We start from the raw sequence: 17685 nt of genomic DNA, 5'->3' as shown, positions 1-17685 counted from the left end.
CCTTTGTAGACACCCACATACATGTGGCATACACATACATATATGCACACTTATAATACATAAATAAAAAGTTTAAATTCTAAAACACAGGATTGCTTTAACTGTGGGTTGCATAACAGGGATAAAGAGACAAATACAAATCTGTCGGAAATAGAAGCAGGTTCGATGTGCGGAGCACTCAGTGGCAGGCGGCAGACCTGTCATTACTGGTGGAAGAATACTGTCATGTGTTTATGAGAGGAGAGAAAATTTCCATGTGAAGCTTTATATTCAGCAAAACTGCTAAGATATATAAAGACTTTTCATAATTACAAAGACTTAGCCAACTAACCAGTCACAGACTTTCATTGTACAACACACACATATATGCTACAATAGTTATTATGGTGCATATATAAGGTATAGCTATATTATATCGTTACATATTGATATATAACTATGTATATATTTTAAATATATGATATCATTATTACAGTCACATAATATAACCCAGGGGGCCAGAAGGATGGCTCAGTGAGTGAAGGGACTTGCTGCCAAACCTGAGAACCTGAGTTAAATCCCCAGGATCTACATGATGACAGAAGAGAACTGACACCTGCAAGCTAACCTCCAGCTGTGACATGCTGACTCACACCACTTACAAATACGAAATAAAAAATGTAATTAAAACCCCCACAAATTTAAGCCTTGCCTAACAAGTGAAAATGTCCGATAGGAAGAGGTTAAGATGCTGAACAACTTCAGACTTTGTCTAAGCTTTTATAGGTAGACATGTCTTAAAATTCTAATGTTAGTCAGGAAAAGAATAGAATTTATAGTCTAAAGAAACAGAGAAGAAGAAGAGGAGGAGGAGGAGGAGGAGTGGGGGGAAGTAAAAGAAAAGAAACACTGAGTCTAATAGACAACAGCAAAGTGTGATGGTGGGAAAATCAGCAACAATAAGTACAATGAAGAAGCCTTTCTGTAAATGCTGGCTAGAAACATGTTAGGCATTATAGATCACGTAGTTTCTGAAAACCTTTAACATGTGAGCCATACAAAAGTGGGTTTCAGAGCAGATTTGGCCTATGGGGATAGTTAGTCAACAACTTCTAGATTAAACCTTACATGAAAAAATTCAGCATATATATATATATATATATATATATATATATATATACCCAGTTAGTATTTTTTCCTTAAGCTGGCAATGCACTCTTCACAGGAGAGGACCCTAAAACCTACGTACAAATTCCTTTCCAGGGGTAAAGAAACAATACACTATGAGTGTGTTGATCCCTTAAACAGCTAGTTGTCTGGTATGGGTTTCCCCAAAGCAGACCTGGGAGGAGACATCCAAGTCAGATGGTTTATTTGGGAAATGTTCCCACAAACCACCAGTAAGTACGTAAGCAGAGACGTGACAGAGGGAAATGAGGAAAGCCAAGCTGTGTTACCACTGTGGGCAACTGGCATTTAGGCCGATAGGGAGACAATCAACATGCCTCAAAGATACTCATCTGAGGAGTTAGCTTACACAACTCTCCAAGCAGTGCTGGATGCTGAGGCCAAGTGTTTGAACATGGGAGCCTCTGGGAACCTATTATACTCCTTGATGTTGTCTATAGTGCTACAGAAGGGGCCCTTGCTGCAAAGAGTGTGAATTAGATAGTTTTCAATGATAAAACAGAAGCCAAGTAAACTTGGTCTAATAACAGTCTCTGTTAACTTTAGGTATATGCTCTTTAGGCTAGCCTTGAATTCATAATCCTCCTGCCTCCATATCTTTACTACTAGGATTACAGATATGTGTCCCCATGCCCAAACAATCTAACAGTTTCATATAGTAGGCTATGCCCACTCTGACAGAAATACTGACTTTTTTCAATAATCAGAATAGTTCCAAATATTGATTATATCCCAAGCAATAAAAGAAAATTAAATATATTTTAAAGAATTATTAATATATAGGAAATTTCTTAGAATAAAATGGTATCCACTTAAACCTAACAATGATGGAGGAGAGCAGAAAGGAAAGGGGAAAAGGTGTAAAATATGTGCAGTTTAGTGAGGAAAGAAGTGTACACCCTGCTAAGATTGCAAAGTGGCTGATCAAGGCACTAGAGTCGTAGGAGAAGTCACGACATTTGCCCTGGGACAAGGAAAGAGCACATTGAGGGCACACTCCAGCCATCCGAAGCTCTAGCAGGAGAAAATCACTTTAAGAGAGAGATTAATGAAAAGGTAAGGCTTCAGAGTCCTCTGCTGGGAAAGACCTTGCAAGGGAAGAATTTGTACCCAAACAGCTACAGCTGTTTCCCAAGTGGGGACGACTACACCTTAAGCTAGCAGCAGAGCTGGGTGGAATCCACATGGTCGTGATTTTGTAAGCATGCAAGGTATAAGGAGTCATGGACGAGTGTGCCAGCATTCCAGAAAGCCACTGAGGATAAGCAACATGGGGCAGGGTCGGATTCCCTGCAAAGAGGACTTGAGAGGTCATTGCTTCAAACTGTGCTGGCGAAGCCTACACGTGTAGTGGAGGACCTAGAGTATCAGAGCTTTTGGAAACTTTCACCGACGTAGCTGTACATACAGGGCAGACCAGTCTCAGACATGACAACTAGTGCAAGTGACAGTGTTGGAGGAGCAGAGTGACCCAAGCCAAGGGAAACTCAGATAATGCCATCACAAACCCCAGTGCTGGACACAGAGCTACAAAGTGTGGTGTCTGCTCTGCTGAGTTTAGGTCCAAGTTTTTCATGCTACGGCTTCTTTCCACCATTTTGGAACAGGAATGTCTGTGCCATTCCATATTGGCACTATATAACTAGTTTGTTGTTGTTGTTTTTCTTTTTTTAATTTTATTTTACAGGAGCACATATTTAAAAGATTGTCTAGAGTATCAAATAAAATGTTATACCTTGGCCTATCAAACAATGTTAAAACTATTTAGATTATAGGGACTTTAGAAACTGGACTGAACGCATTTTGCATTATGTGATGGCCATGAACCTAAGGGACCCTGAGGTGGAATGCTACAATTTGGGTATAATGTGTCCCCTCAGGTCCCTGTGTTTGATCTGCTGGTGTTGCTGTTCTGTGAGGTTGTAGAAACTTGGATGGTCGAGTCTAGCTGACGGAAGTGGGTCACTGGGAGGCAGATTGTATTTCTGATTCTTTCTCTGTTTCCTGGTCTACCCAAATGTGGGCAAGCAACTCTTGCTGCCGCAGTCAAGAACTACTTCTGCAACCTGCCTTCCCCCACCAGGATGGACTGTATCCCTCCAACTGTGAGCCAAGATAAACGCTATCTACTTCAGGCTGCTTTTTATTAGATATTTGGTCACGGTGGTGAGAAAAAGTAATACAACTGGCAATAAAGTATTTTCTTAAAACATATTAGAGGAACTCATAACAGAAATTGCACTCATCCCTTAACAGTGATAAATGTACTAGCTAACCAACAGAGGAGAGTACACAGCACAAAACACTTGTTCTAAAGAGGAAACATTGTTAAAAAAGATCAACACACACACACACACACACACACACACACACACACACACACACACACACACAAAACCACTTTAGTGTTTGGATTAAGAAGCCAGAAAAAGAATATCACAATTAACCAAGAAAATAATAACGACTACAGTTTAATTACATCAACTCAAGAGAATAGAAAGGGCTATGAACAAAATCCAAGCTGATATCTCAAAAACAGAACAAGAGCAAAATCAAGAAAAAATGCAAAAGGCTCCAACTCATATTCCCAAGGTTATAGGAAGAGTCGCTAAAGGTGGGGCCTTTTACTACAAAAGATTACCATGAACAAGCTTATGCACCAATTTTAAAATTTATTTAATTAAAAATATACTACAAAGTTGTCACTATTCAATCAGGAAAAGGGTAACTTCAACAAATGGCTTGTGGGAAACTAGATATACACACGCAAAGAAATGAAGTTAGACTTGAGGCTGTTAAGGAAAGTCCAGGGTAAGGCCTGCCCACCTCGTGTTCATGGTTTGGTACCCACACATCCACCAGATTAAGATTGCTCCTGAGCCTATCTCTAAGAACTTCTTCAGCAGATGTGCTGTGGACATGGATTCAATAACACATTGGTTTGAACCTCGTGGATATTTCCAGGATGGTTCCTACAGAGGGACTCAAACCAGGAGAAATAAGGTAAGTGTGTGATACTATCCGGGCCCTATGACATGAAACCACTAGGAGACAAAATGAACTGGGCTTCCTGCTCTTCAGTCCTGGCGTGGTTGGGGTGCAGGAGTCAGAGAAAGTCCTTTGGGCAAGTTCCATGCTAGAGCATTCCCAAGAAGACCATCAGAAGATTCAGGATCCAAGAAGAGAGTAGTTTCCAGAATATCATCTTGCTAATGGTGTGTGTGTGTGTGTGTGTGTGTGTGTGTGTGTGTGTGTGTGTGTGTGTGTATGACACAGAGATACAGACACACAGAGAGAAGTGAGACAGAAGGATGGAGGCAATGACAGACCCATCATGCCAGGAGCAGCGTGGGGAATCCCTGGGGGAAGTGCTCTGCTCTGTGTGTACCCCTTCTTTGCCATCTAGGGCCACTTATCTACTAGAACACTGGTGTCCACAGGTCTAGTGACTCACCGGGCAGTTCTAGGGGCTCTGGATTTCAGATGACTAAGCATTGAGTGTGCTTATTATGAACCAAACTGACATCAGCCAGGGGAATACCAATGTGAGACCCACGGGGTCAGCCCTGAAATCTGGGAAACAAAGCAGAGCACAGGTTGGAAAGCTTGAGTTGGTCCTGAGTCACAGAAGGAAGGCCTGAGTCCTGACCCCCAGAGATAGGAATAAGGGAGCAGTGGACTTGTGAGACTTTGCCAGGGGTGGACGTCCCAGTGCTGCTGGAAGGCGTTGTCACCTGCCCAGCCCTGCCCTACCTTCACATGCACTGTGATATCTAGAGGGCCTTAAGCTGCCTACCGAGTCACCAGACCTGTGGACAGCTGAGTGTCCCTGTAGATAAGAGGCCCTAGACAGAAGAAGTGGACTCAGACAGAGCAGGGCACTTCCCCCGGGGATTCCCCGCCCTTCTTCTGGCATGGTATGTCTGTCTTTGTTTGTATAAGTCATCCCTCTGTACCCCTGTCTCTCACACACACTCTGCTTTGTGCTCAGGACAACTTGTCTTCTCTTTCACCCCGGCTTTAGCTTTCTAGGCCCCTCAGGATCAGTAGCTCAGCTTGGGAGTCTGAAGCTAGAAAGTTCCATGCCAGCCAAGGGCAGCTGTGAATGATGCTGGCTAGGTTCTTACTCTATGTCCTGCCAGCCTCTCCAGGCATCTAGCTTTAAAAAAAAAAATGCTTAATTAGTTGGCTTGGTTTTTGTGACAAAATATCACTTTGTAGCCCAGGCTGGCCCTTGAAATCCTGATCCCCCTGCCTCACTCCCCCCCCCCCCCCACCAAGTGCTAAGAATTACAGGCATGATCCAGCATGCCTGGTCTGCATCTACCACTTCAGATGGAAAATACAGAAAACATTTTAATTAACAGCCCTTGCTAGGCATCAGACTCAGCATAGGGGGTTGTAATATTTGCTACTTAATGCAATTTCTTCTTTCCAACTCTCCTTTAAGGCAGGATAAGTAAATAGGGATTCAGTTTTTGTACCTATGTGAGTCATGTGGATGCCCACGATTGCTCTGGTTTTATTCTCCTTGATCCTACATTCAGGAGATATGCTTTCCTTGTCTGTCTTTAGAACTGGGAATAATAATATATTCAGGATTGTATCCAGAATTAAATTAAATCCTTGATATGAAAATGCCTAGCACAAGGTAGATACTTAACAAATCACAGTTTCTTTATTTAATTCATCATTTTCTGATCCTTGCTTAGAGGTCCTGGTTCCCCAGACAATTTGAATTTGGTATATGTCTAGAAAAAATACCAATGCACACAGAAGGCTAGAGTCAGTTTCTGACTTGGGAAGACCTAAAGCCGGTCTTTGGGGGGACTGGGGAGATGTCCCAACAGCTAAGGTGCTTGCCTCACAAGCCTGAGACTTGAATTTGAATCCCCGACACCCAAGTAAAAACTGGGTACGACAGTGCAATCTGTGACTCTACCTCTTGTGAGGGGCACAGACAGATCCTGGGGCTTGCCAGCCACCCAGTCTAGCTGTATCAGCAAGCTCCAAGTTCAGTGAGAGACATTGTCTCAAAAAAAAAGAAAGAAAAGAAAAGAAAGTGGAGAATGATTACAGAAGACACCCCATGTCAAATGTTGTCTCCCACATGTGTATGCACGCGTGCGCGTGTGTCAAATGTTGTCTCCCACATGTGTATGCACGCGCGCGCGTGTGTGTGCACGCGCGCGCGCGCGCACACACACACACACACACACACACACACACACACACACAATCATCCTTTCCCCTCCGACATGCAGCTCGCAGATGTCTTCTCTAGCTTGCCTGGATTTTGCTTTCAAAGCTACAGACTTGGTCTTAGAGCATCGAACAGAAGAAGTGTGTTTGGCTTATTGGGTGGTCCTGAAAGGCCAAGTTTTCTGGGGAGACAGGGGAGGTGACAGTCTATTGCAGTGTGGTGAGCTCTAAGCTGAGTAAGGCCACCTGCTGCCTCAGCAAATTTCCAAATAATTAAGCAATCTAACTGAGAGCCTGAAGTTCAGAATAATAGAAAAAAAGCTTTGGCTGGAAGTCTGAGTCAAAAGTCTACAGTGGCTTTCCCCCAGCCAGCAGTTCCATTAAGAACATTCATTTTAGTGCTCTGGATGGATGCAGATTTTAGTTCAGTCATGGACATCTCTACTCATTACTCAGCTCTCAGTCAGCAGATTCAAAGGAAGCTCAGGAGAAAAACCCAGGGTCCTGGGCCATCTGTATGCCATGGCACAAATGATCCACCAAACAGAGGATGCCTGGGTCCTTGGATAAGTTATGCTGAGCATCTGTGAGAGCTTAGAATGATGCCTGATATTAAGCTGCCTCTAGATCTTGATCAAGCCCCTAAATTAAGCCCCTTAGGGAAAAGAGGGGTCTAGAAAACAAGGACCTTGAAATACAGATTGGTGGGTGGCCTAAAAATCACATGCTCCTAAAGCTCTCTTGTCCCACTGTGGACCATTTGGTGAGCACTTAGAGACTCAGTTCTGTCCTCTGCTCTACAATCCACTTCATTTCCGGCCAGGGCGTATGAAAATGCCAGTAGGCACCAGCTGCCCATGCCATTCCTCTGGCTCGATGCTCCTGAATCTGAGAAGGGATGGTATCAACTTCACTTACCTTGTGACTCAGAAGTTCTAGATCTGCCTCCTTGCCTTACTCTTAGTTATCTGAGCTCCTCCCTGCCCCAGAGTCTGCAGGACCAAAATCTCGCCTTGCTGTCATAAGAACTTGCAGGACTCTGAAGTCTTTGTTGCTTGTCAAAAGTGGATTTAGCCCAGTCTCGGAATTTTCTAGGGCAATTTGCTCTCCTGTGTTGTGTTAACCCAGTTTCGTACCTTATTTCTACAACCCAGACTTTCCAGATCTGACATTTGACTGCACCCCCATTCTGAGTGAGTAGAGTTACATGGATGGACCTGTTCATAGTCAACATTTCCATCTGTAAGTAGAGTCTTGGGGCTTGAGTGGGAGTTGCTAGGAAGCAGCAGAGCCGGAAATCAGATGTCACTGAGAAGGGAAGAGATTCCCATCTCCACTTCTGAACAGACACCTACCGCTCATTCCCAGAAGCCAGCCTCCGGTACAATATGCATCCATTCACATCATCCTTCCAAACACTGAGAACTGCACCATATGCCTTCATTGCAAAGAACTACCCAATTAAGAGTCATAAACTGCTGTGAAGCAATAAAAATTTCCCTAAACAGTAACTATGCGGAGGATCACTTCCAAGACAGAGATTTTGTTATTTCATTTCAGGCATTCTAAATTAAGCCCCAGAGAAACATTTTATTGCTAATAAATAATCGCTTGTTGTAATATGCATTATTGCTGAGATAATAGGCTACATCAATATCTATTCATGCAATTGTAACTGGGAAATAAGACCTGAGAATATTGTTCTGTGTCCCAGGATTGAGGGGAAAAAATGTTAATTTCATACTGTCCTGTTTGACTTAAATTATCTATTCTAAAATACAGACATGTATTCACTTTCGCTATAATGAATCCATTTGTTACTCAGTCACATTTGATTTTTATCAATTTTCTTTCTAAAACAGTCTTATATGGCAGGGTAGAGATGAAGAAATCAGCCCCTAACTTAGCCGTTGATAAATAGCACACTGACATTCACTAAACAGGAGTGTTGGAAGACTCTCTTTTTTCAAACCTTTAAAAGACATTTGTATTAGTGGCTTTTCTCATCCCCCTGTGATTAAAAAAAATAAAAAATAAAAAGCTTAAAGAGGCGACTTGAGAAAGAAAGGACATCCTTTAAAGGGATTCAATCTATCACAGCAAGGAAGGCAGGCAGTAGACTCCTCCATGTGGAGGGAGTGTACATGGGACTCACTGCCTCCCTCATGTCACAGAACAGGAAACAGACACAGGAAAGGAAGTGGGAAAAGGTCTATAAACTTCAAGCCCTGCCCCGCAGTAACCCACTTCCTCCAGCAAGGCTCTACTTCCCAAAGGTTCCATAACCTCGTAGAACAGATCCACCACCTGGAAACAAAGTGTCCAATACAGGTGCATATGGAGGGACCCTTTGCATGCAAACCTACACAACATTTTTAAAGGAGTGTTTTATAATCAACTCTAAGTTTTATATCTTGGAGATTAAAAAGACGGTAGTTCAGATTCCTAAGTATAAGCCTCCCCTGCTGAGCCACATATCAGACCGTACTGGTGGCTGTAAGACCCAGACCCTCCAGATGGACACCAACCTTGACAAACGTAATAGAACCCTCCAGCTGGAGACTCACGGTGTCTGACTGCTTTCGAGGTCTGGTTTGAAGTTTTAACCCCTGGGAATGGTTACTGAAAAAATGAGCTGCTTTTCCCCTGTGGCTGCTTTCAAAGCTTAATTTTTAAAAGTCATTTTTCCTAAATAAAATGTGTGAAGACCATGGCCATGGCTCTTGTGGACCCGAAAGCCTTCCAAAGCTTTTGTTTCAGGTTTTTCAACCCAGCACCTCTCAAGCTGTGCAATGGAGGGATGATTAGCTGGTCACAAATAATAAAGAGAAAATGATTCAGTGCAATGATCTTCCATCCAAGCTAACAGTTACCTTGACAATAGCCAGTCTGGTGAGACTCACTGTGTCTAAGATATGAATATCTACTATCTCAAGCAGGCGCTCCACAGGAGCTGTGTTTAGAGTTTGTGATGGTAAATTAAGAAAAACCTTGAGTTTGCTTCAACTTTTAAAAATGGTGATTAAAAAAAAAAAGCCATCGTAAGCAGAGAGGCCATCCTACAAGTCCCAGAAAGTTCTCTTCTAACCTTTGAGGAAAGTTTGGTTTCTGCGGCTGACTAAAGCTTTCACTGAAGCAGCCAGGACCCAAAGGACCAATATCCCAGGAAAAAAGAGATTGAAAAACAAACAAACACAAAATTTTGGCGTCAAATGTTATCTGTAAAGTATTTATTTAATCTTGAGCAGGCAAAACTTAATAACTAATAAGAAACAGTTTAAACATAAAGTTGCTCCTTGTCTCTGTCTCTCTGTCTCTGTCTCTCCATGTGTATTCTTGTGTGGGGGGGTATATGCACATGGACGTGTCAGATGTTATTTTTTTTTTTTTTTTTTTTTTTTTTTTTTTTTTTTTTTTGGTTTTTCGAGACAGGGTTTCTCTGTGTAGCTTTGCGCCTTTCCTGGAACTCACTTGGCAGTCCAGGCTGGCCTCGAACTCACAGAGATCCGCCTGGCTCTGCCTCCCGAGTGCTGGGATTAAAGGCGTGCGCCACCACCGCCCGGCAAGATGTTATTTTTTGAGACACTCTCCACCTTGTATTTTGAGACACGGTCACTTACTGAACCTGGAGTTCATTGATTGGTTAGACTGGCTGGCCAATGAGCTCCAAGGATCTGCCTGTCTTCTTCCCCTAGGAGCAGTGGGTGTCACTGTGCCTGACTTTCCACAGGGCTGGAGATCTGGCCTCAGGTCTTCCTCAGGCTTTCCATAGGGCTGGAGATCTGACCTCAGGTCTTCCTTAGGCTTTCCACAGGGCTGGAGATCTGACCTCAGGTCTTCCTTAGGCTTTCCACAGGGCTGGAGATCTGACCTCAGGTCTTCCTCAGGCTTTCCATAGGGCTGGAGATCTGACCTCAGGTCTTCCTCAGGCTTTCCATAGGGCTGGAGATCTGACCTCAGGTCTTCCTCAGGCTTTCCACAGGGCTGGAGATCTGACCTCAGGTCTTCCTCAGGCTTTCCATAGGGCTGGAGATCTGACCTCAGGTCTTCCTCAGCCTTGCATAACAAGCACTTTACTAACTGAACCGTGTGCCCAGCCCTTAGAATGGAATTTCTGACAGTCTCTGGGTGCTTGAGAAAAAAAAATTGGATTTCAGAAACTACCAAAGAAGGACAAATACTTGGGCATTCTGTTGGTACTTCCAGAAGTGACGCTATTCCGTCTTAGCTTTCCTGAGATCAAGATTCAGACAAAGATGTCTAATGTCACCACTATTTGAACATTAAATAGAGGTCCTAGCTCACAAGATAAGAAAATGAGTAATTAGATTAGAAAGGAAGAAGTAAGCTGTCATTGTGTTCAGGAGACTCAAAATAATTTACAATCTATTATCATTCATAAGTGTACTGAATACCTTATCAGTGCAAATACCTTGCAGTCTGGGGTGTGGTACAGTGGTAAAGAACTTGCCTAGCATGTGTAAGACTCTGGGTTGATTCCTAGAATTGAAAAGGGGCAATCTTTTGTATTTCTATATACTAGCAACAGTAAAAAAAGAATTTAAAATGAAAAATTAATTATATAATCTGTAATGGCATCAAAAATTGTCAAATATTGGGCCAGTGAGGTACTTATTGCCAAGCCTGACAACATGACTTCAATCCCAAGAACCCACACAGTGGAAGGAGAGCACTGACTTCTGCAAGTTGTCCTTAAACACAAAATACATCAATAATTGAAAAAACGTTATCAAATATCTAGCATTGCATCTCATGAAAAATGTGCAAGACCTCTATTTAGAAAATTACAGTAGATGGGACTAAATTAAAGAAAGCCTACATAGACCTACACCAGTCATACGTGGAGGACTAATTAACAGTCGGCCACATCTCCACAAGTTGTTCTATAGAGTAAATATATTGTCAATTACAATCTGACCAGACATTTGAAGAGAGCAAAGTGTACATCAAAAAGCTGACTGTAAAATCTAAACAGAAATACGAGAGTCTAAAAATGGCCAAGATAGCCTTAAATAAAAGCTGCTTTGAAGAACCCACCCAATTATTTGCCAGTGCTAATTACAAGATGATAATGATGAATTCGTTGTGTGCCTTGCACAAGGAAAGATACATCTACAAGAGAAGCATAACAGAAGTGCAAAAACAGACCCAAATGCAGCCATTTGATTTATGTTCAAGTTGACAACAAGGGAATTAAACAAGACTGTCTTTCCCATTACTGATGCTGGATCAGATGAATGTCTATATTGCAAAAAGAAATCAATTGCAAGCAAATCATGTATCTGAATCTGAAAGACAGAAACCACTGGAATAAAACACAGGAAAGAAACCCTAATGCTGTGTGGTAGAGAAAGGTGTAGAAAGCCCTGGATGCAGAAATAAAACCAATCCACAAGCACACAAACAAATCACAGTTGATAAATAAGAGCACATAAAATTAGAAAACTGTCAAATAATACTTGAAAGGCAAGGTAAGGCAAGAAGCAGATGGCTTTGATAATCTATGTAACCATAAAAGGACACATAACTAAGATATGTAAAGAATTGTTGTTTAAAAAAAGAATGGTTAATATATAAATAGCAAAATTAAAAAGCAGATATTTTACAAAGAAGGTTTATAAACGTTACATAGACAGAGGAGCAGATACTGGAAGTTGCTATCACACTGATGCTGAATCACATCATCACCAGCACACCCATCAGAGTCACTGATGTGAAAAGATTGACCGCTAGGTTTGGGCACAGTCACCTGCAAACTGGAATTTCAAATTCTTGTAAGCTCATGTGCTAGTTTCGTTTCTGCTACAGTGATAAAATACCTAGACAAAAGGCAACTTAGGGAAGAAAGACAGTTATTTCAGCTTACAATTCCAGGTTATAGTCCATCATTGTGGGGAAGTCAAGGCAGGAGCTGCAGACACCCAGTCACAATACATTCACAGTCAAGAGCAGAGAGAAAGAAAGGCATGCATGCTGATCTGCTTGCTTGTTGCTAACTTGTGCTCCACTTGATTTCTTCATTCATATACAGTTCTGGACCTCATGCCAAGGGAATAGTGCCACCCACAGTGGGCTGGGTCTTCCTACATCAGTTAAATCAATTAAAACTCTGCATACATGCCTACCAGCCAAACCAATATATAACAATCCCTCATTGAGACTCACTTCCCAGGTGATTCTAAGTTGAGTCAAGTTGAAAATTAAATCTAACCATCACAGTTAGCAAAGGCCACTTTCAAAAACTGGTACATCAACAAACAGAACATATTGTGCCCAGTAATCTGGTAATCTGGCAATTCCATTTCTGAAAAATACTTATTAAAATGTAAGTATTTATGAAGACTGACCAAGCAAATAGACTTGACCCATTATCACTGCTTAAGCAGTTTGGAGACATCATTTAAAATATCACAGAAGTTATTATTTCACTGTGGAAAAAGTTATACAGAAATTTTGAAAACCAAGATTAAATGGACAAATTTCTAGAAAACCAAGACTTTTCAAAACTCTCAGAAGAAAAAATAGGAAATCAGATCTGTCCTGTAATTAATAAAGGTATTAAATCCTTAAGAACTTCCCTACAAACACAAGTCGGTGTTAATACAGCCTCATCAATGAATCCCATCAAATATTTCTCATTTTGAGCAATGGGTGAAATTCAGAGAGAATCTGTTTGTCCTCACTTATGCTGGCCTTTCTCTTTCAGTGGGAACAGCGCTGTCTTTGGAGCAGGAGACTATTCTGGCTCTGTAATGAACACAGCTACCAAGTCAGGAGTACCAGCCACCTAAATACAATGAGATGCCATCTGCATGTGAGTCTTGAAATGCTTAATCACAAGTCAAAATGTGCACAGTGTTAGCTTTGGTCATGCAAAATGATGTCTATCAGAGGTAGAAGTTTGAGCCACAGCAAGGGATAGAGAAAGCACATTTCTGCTATAGGCCAAAGAATCAAATCACATTGTTGAAGTTTGATGATCTACAAAATGGCAATTTAGGGTGAGTTTTTTTAATTCACAGAGGAAATCAAAACAGAAGAGAAGTACCTGCAAAGTATCCAGTGCTCAGAGAAGAGGGGAAAAGATAAAGTAACATATGTAAACATGCTAAGCCATCGGTCATAGAGGAAGCTCAGGCGACAAGACTACATTTATATTATTTAGTAACACGGAGTTAATACCAGAGAAAATAAAAATGAAAGTGGTTGAAATTGTCTCAGATGGACAGGATACTAGGTAGAGAAAGACATGCTGGATAACTATTCATTTTATTACTAACACTTTCTCTACAATGTAATTTTTTAAAATATAATAAATATTTTTAAGTAAAAAGTAGTTGGCCCAGTGAGTCTTTGTGAGTTTGAGGCTAACCTGATCTACATAGTGAGTTCAAGGACAGCCAGGGCTATATAGAGAGACCCTGTCTCAAAAAAACAAAAAAAATTAGTTTATATATACAGATATATAAACTTTATATACATTATGCATGCTAGTTATACAAACATAGATCATTTTGTATGTAATATTTAAGATGCCATTTAAAACAGCAACTCCAGTTTTGTGTGGAAGAGGTCCCCATGCTGTCAATCTGTGGTATGAATTTAGAAAGGTCTAGAATTTTAATTCAGCAATTTGATGTCTAAAAACTAGTCTTAAGGGGGGAAAAAGGGAGATTCTAACAAAACTTTTACATTTTAATAAATAGGGATGTTTCAAATGAGTGCACATGAGCTGACTAGTATAGCAGCCACACCCACACAACAGGCAAGGATTTCTCAGGTGTTCACAGAGTCAGACACTGTCCAGGCACTTGTGAGAAATAAGTAGTAAAGGAATAGACTAACCCTAGGTTCTTGTTGATGATGAAGGAAAGTGTTCAGGACCAAGAAATCTGTGTTATTCTTTATTGTAATGTGTGTGTATGTGCCTCTGTGTGTGTGTGTGTGTGTGTGTGTATGTGTGTGTGTGTGTGTGTGTGTGTGTGTGTGTGTGTGTGTGTGTATGCGCGTGTGTGCGCGCACATGCTTGTGTGCATTCCGTGGCACACATATGAAGGCCGGAGGAAAACCTCGGGTGACAGTCCTTGTCTACAACTTCACATGAGACAGAATCTCTTGTTGGGCACCACTGCATACAGCCATGCTAGCTGAACTCCAGTTTCTGGGGATTGTCCTGTCTCTACCTCCCAACTCACTGCAGGAGTGCTGGGATTACAGACGGATGCTTCCATGTATGGTTTTATGTTGTGGGATATTTTGATGGCACTGTGACACTCCCGTGACAGACAATAAAGTTGACTTTGAATCAGAGGGCAGAGCTAGCTACTAGCTGACGAAAATTAGCCATAGAAGTTTTGGAGGACCAAGGACATATAGAGAGACATAGGAAGTAGTAGGGAGGGGTTTAGGAAGACTCTCAGCCCTTTTGTACCTAGGAAGGAGAGAAAGGAGGTCACTGGTCACTTCCCTACCACTTTGATGACCAACCAGATTCTTACTCTGACATCTGGCTCCCAAGTTTTTATTAATAAAGAATAATTAGATGACTGCTTCAGCTTTACATGATTTCTGGGGGGTTTGAAGTCTGCTCCTCACACTTTCATCATGACTGCTTCATCCCCTGTAACACCTCCCCAGCCCGAGAAATCTGCTATAAATTTAATTGTGTCAAACGCTATGTGAAGGGAAGAGGAATACACAAACTTGTGCAACTGGTTTTCCTCACAGTAAAATGGGTGATGTTTGCTTTTCTTCTGATTCTCATTATGTTTCAACTTTCCTACCATGATCATGTAGTACATTAGCGCTCTGTGTGTGTGTGTGTGTGTGTGCACGCGCGCGCGTGCGCGCACACGCGCACGCATGAGAGCTTGGCAAAGAGTCAGTGGCCAACGCTTGTCTGTTTTTCTTGCTTTATAGTCTCAGGATTGATCTTGTCCTGGGGTGTGACTCTCACCATTCACTGTGGATGATTTGGTCAGTAGTTGCCACTGTTTTTTTTTCCCCTGGCATTTCTTTGTACCGAATATACTTTAACTTTTAATAAAATTTGTTATGCTTGTTATTAAGTGGGTTGCCTGTTACCTTAGTGGATTCCCATGGTTTGGAATAGTTCAGACCTATAGGAGACAGATCTTCAGGCAGAAACACTTGCTACAGTAGGTCAAATCATTCCACAGAAGGTGCCTGTTTGCCAGCGGAATTGATCAATGCTGTGTTTCTATGGTTACTACTGTTTCTTTCTTTATTAACACTTTAAAGGAATCTCCAAATTTAGTTTGCTAAATAAAAACAAAGGGGTGTGCTGATCTCAGGAGTCTTGAGTTCTCTATCCAATACTGAATAAACATTGTTCTTCCAGAATGACCCAGAAACCCCAGTTTTCAAGGTGTCAGCATGCACACATACACTTGTATGCCTGGTAGAATCTTGTGACCTATGAGAGCCTTTTCTAAAGCTATGAGATTCCTTAGACCATTGCCTTTGTATACCCTGTATATACACAGCATGAGAGATAGTCTCCCCTTTCAATCTTAACCAGTCCCTTGAGTCTTTTTTTTTTTAAATCTGGAGACAGCTTTTTCAGTTTTTATTAATTTTTTAAATTTATTTTACATACCAACTACAGTTACCCCTCCTTCCTCTCCTTTGTTCCCTCCCCCACCTCCATTCTCCACACCCCCATCCTTTCCTCCTCCTTCTCCATTCAGAAAGGGTAAGGCCTCCCCTGGGAGTCATGGCATTCAAGTTGAGGCAGGGCCAAGCTCCTCCCCCCTGCATCAAGGCTGAGTGAGGCATCCCACTATAGGGAATAGGTTCCAAAAGGTCAGCTCATGTGCCAGTGACAGATCCTGGTCCCACTGCTAGGGGCCCCAAAAACAGAACAAGCTACACAACTATCACCCACATGCAGAGGGTCTAGATAGGTATCATGCAGGCTCATTAGCTGTCGGTCTAGAGTCTGTGAGCTCCCATGAGCTCAGGTCAGCTATTTCTGTGGGTTTCCTGGTCATGATCTTGACCCCCCCTTGCTTATATCACCCCTCCTCCCTCTCTTCAACTGGGATCCCAGAACTCAGCTCAGTGCTTGGCTGTGGATCTCTACATCTGCTTCCATCAGTTACTGGATGAAAGTTCTATAATGACAATTAGGGTAGTCACCAATCTGATTACAGGAGAAGGCCAGTTCAGGCACCCTTTCCACTATTGTTAGGAGTCTTAGCTGGGGTCATCCTTGTGGTTTCCTGAGAGGTTTCCCTGGCACCAGGTTTCTCCCTAACCCCATAATGGCCCCTTCTGTTAAGATATCTCTTTCAATTGCTCTCCCTCTCCACCTCTCCCCCAACTCAACCATCCTGATCCCTTATGTTCCCATGCCCATCCCTTCCCCTCTACTCTCCCTGCCCCCAGTTTACACAGGAGATCTCATCTATTTCCCCTCCCCAGGGAGATCCATGCATCTCTCTTAGGGATGTTACCTAGCTTCTCTAGGGCTGTGGACTGTAACCTGGTTGTCCTTTGCTTTACATCTACTATACATTTATGAGTGAGTACATACTGTATTTGTCTTCCTGGGTCTGGGTTACCTCAATCAGGATGATTTTTTCTAGTTCCATCCATTTGGCTGCAAATTTCATGATGCCATTGTTTGTTTGTTTGTTTGTTTGTTTAATTTATTTATTTATTTTTACCACTGAGTAATACTCCATTGTATAAATGTACCACATTTTCTTTATCCATTCTTTGGTTGAGGGGTATATAGGTTGTTTCCAGGTTTTGGCTATTACAAATAATGCTGTTGAGTGTCCCTGTGGTATGATTGTGTATCCTATCATAATATACCCAAGATTGGTATCACTGGGTCTTGAAGTAGATTGATTCCCAATTTTCTGAAAAACTGCCATACTGATTGTCAAAGTGGCTGAACAAGTTTGCACTCCCACCAGCAGTGAAGGAGTGGTCCCCTTACTCCATATCCTCTCCAACATAGGCTGTCATTAGCATTTTTGATCTCCGCCATTCTGGAAGGTATAAGATGGTATCTCAGAGTCATTTTGATTTGCACTTCCCCGATAGCTAAGGATGTTGAACGATTTTTTAAGTATATCTCCGCCATTTGAGATTCTTTTGTTGAAAAATTGTTTAAATCTGGACCCCATTTTTAAAATTGGATTAATTGGTATTTTGATATTTAACTTCTTGAGTTCTTTACATATTTTGGAAATCAGCCCTCTGTCAGATGTGGCGTTGGTGAAGATCTTTTCCCATTCTGTAACCTGGTGTTTTCTCTTATTG

General features: G+C 41.9%; 1 long non-coding RNA gene across 1 annotated transcript in view; it reads left to right on the top strand.

Annotated features, from left to right (window-relative positions):
- LOC128104193 (uncharacterized) overlaps positions 1–17685 on the top strand; it is a 46370-nt gene that overhangs the window by 10591 nt on the left and 18094 nt on the right. The window contains exon 2 of the long non-coding RNA XR_008215903.1: positions 13097–13204. This is a non-coding gene — a long non-coding RNA (uncharacterized LOC128104193). The remainder of the gene's footprint in view (positions 1–13096; positions 13205–17685) is intronic.

This window comes from Peromyscus californicus, unplaced genomic scaffold (genome assembly GCF_007827085.1).
Source record: "Peromyscus californicus insignis strain IS unplaced genomic scaffold, ASM782708v3 Scaffold_8__1_contigs__length_139910024, whole genome shotgun sequence".
Classification (NCBI taxonomy): domain Eukaryota; kingdom Metazoa; phylum Chordata; class Mammalia; order Rodentia; family Cricetidae; genus Peromyscus; species Peromyscus californicus.
This window is presented reverse-complemented; position numbering and strand designations above follow the sequence as displayed.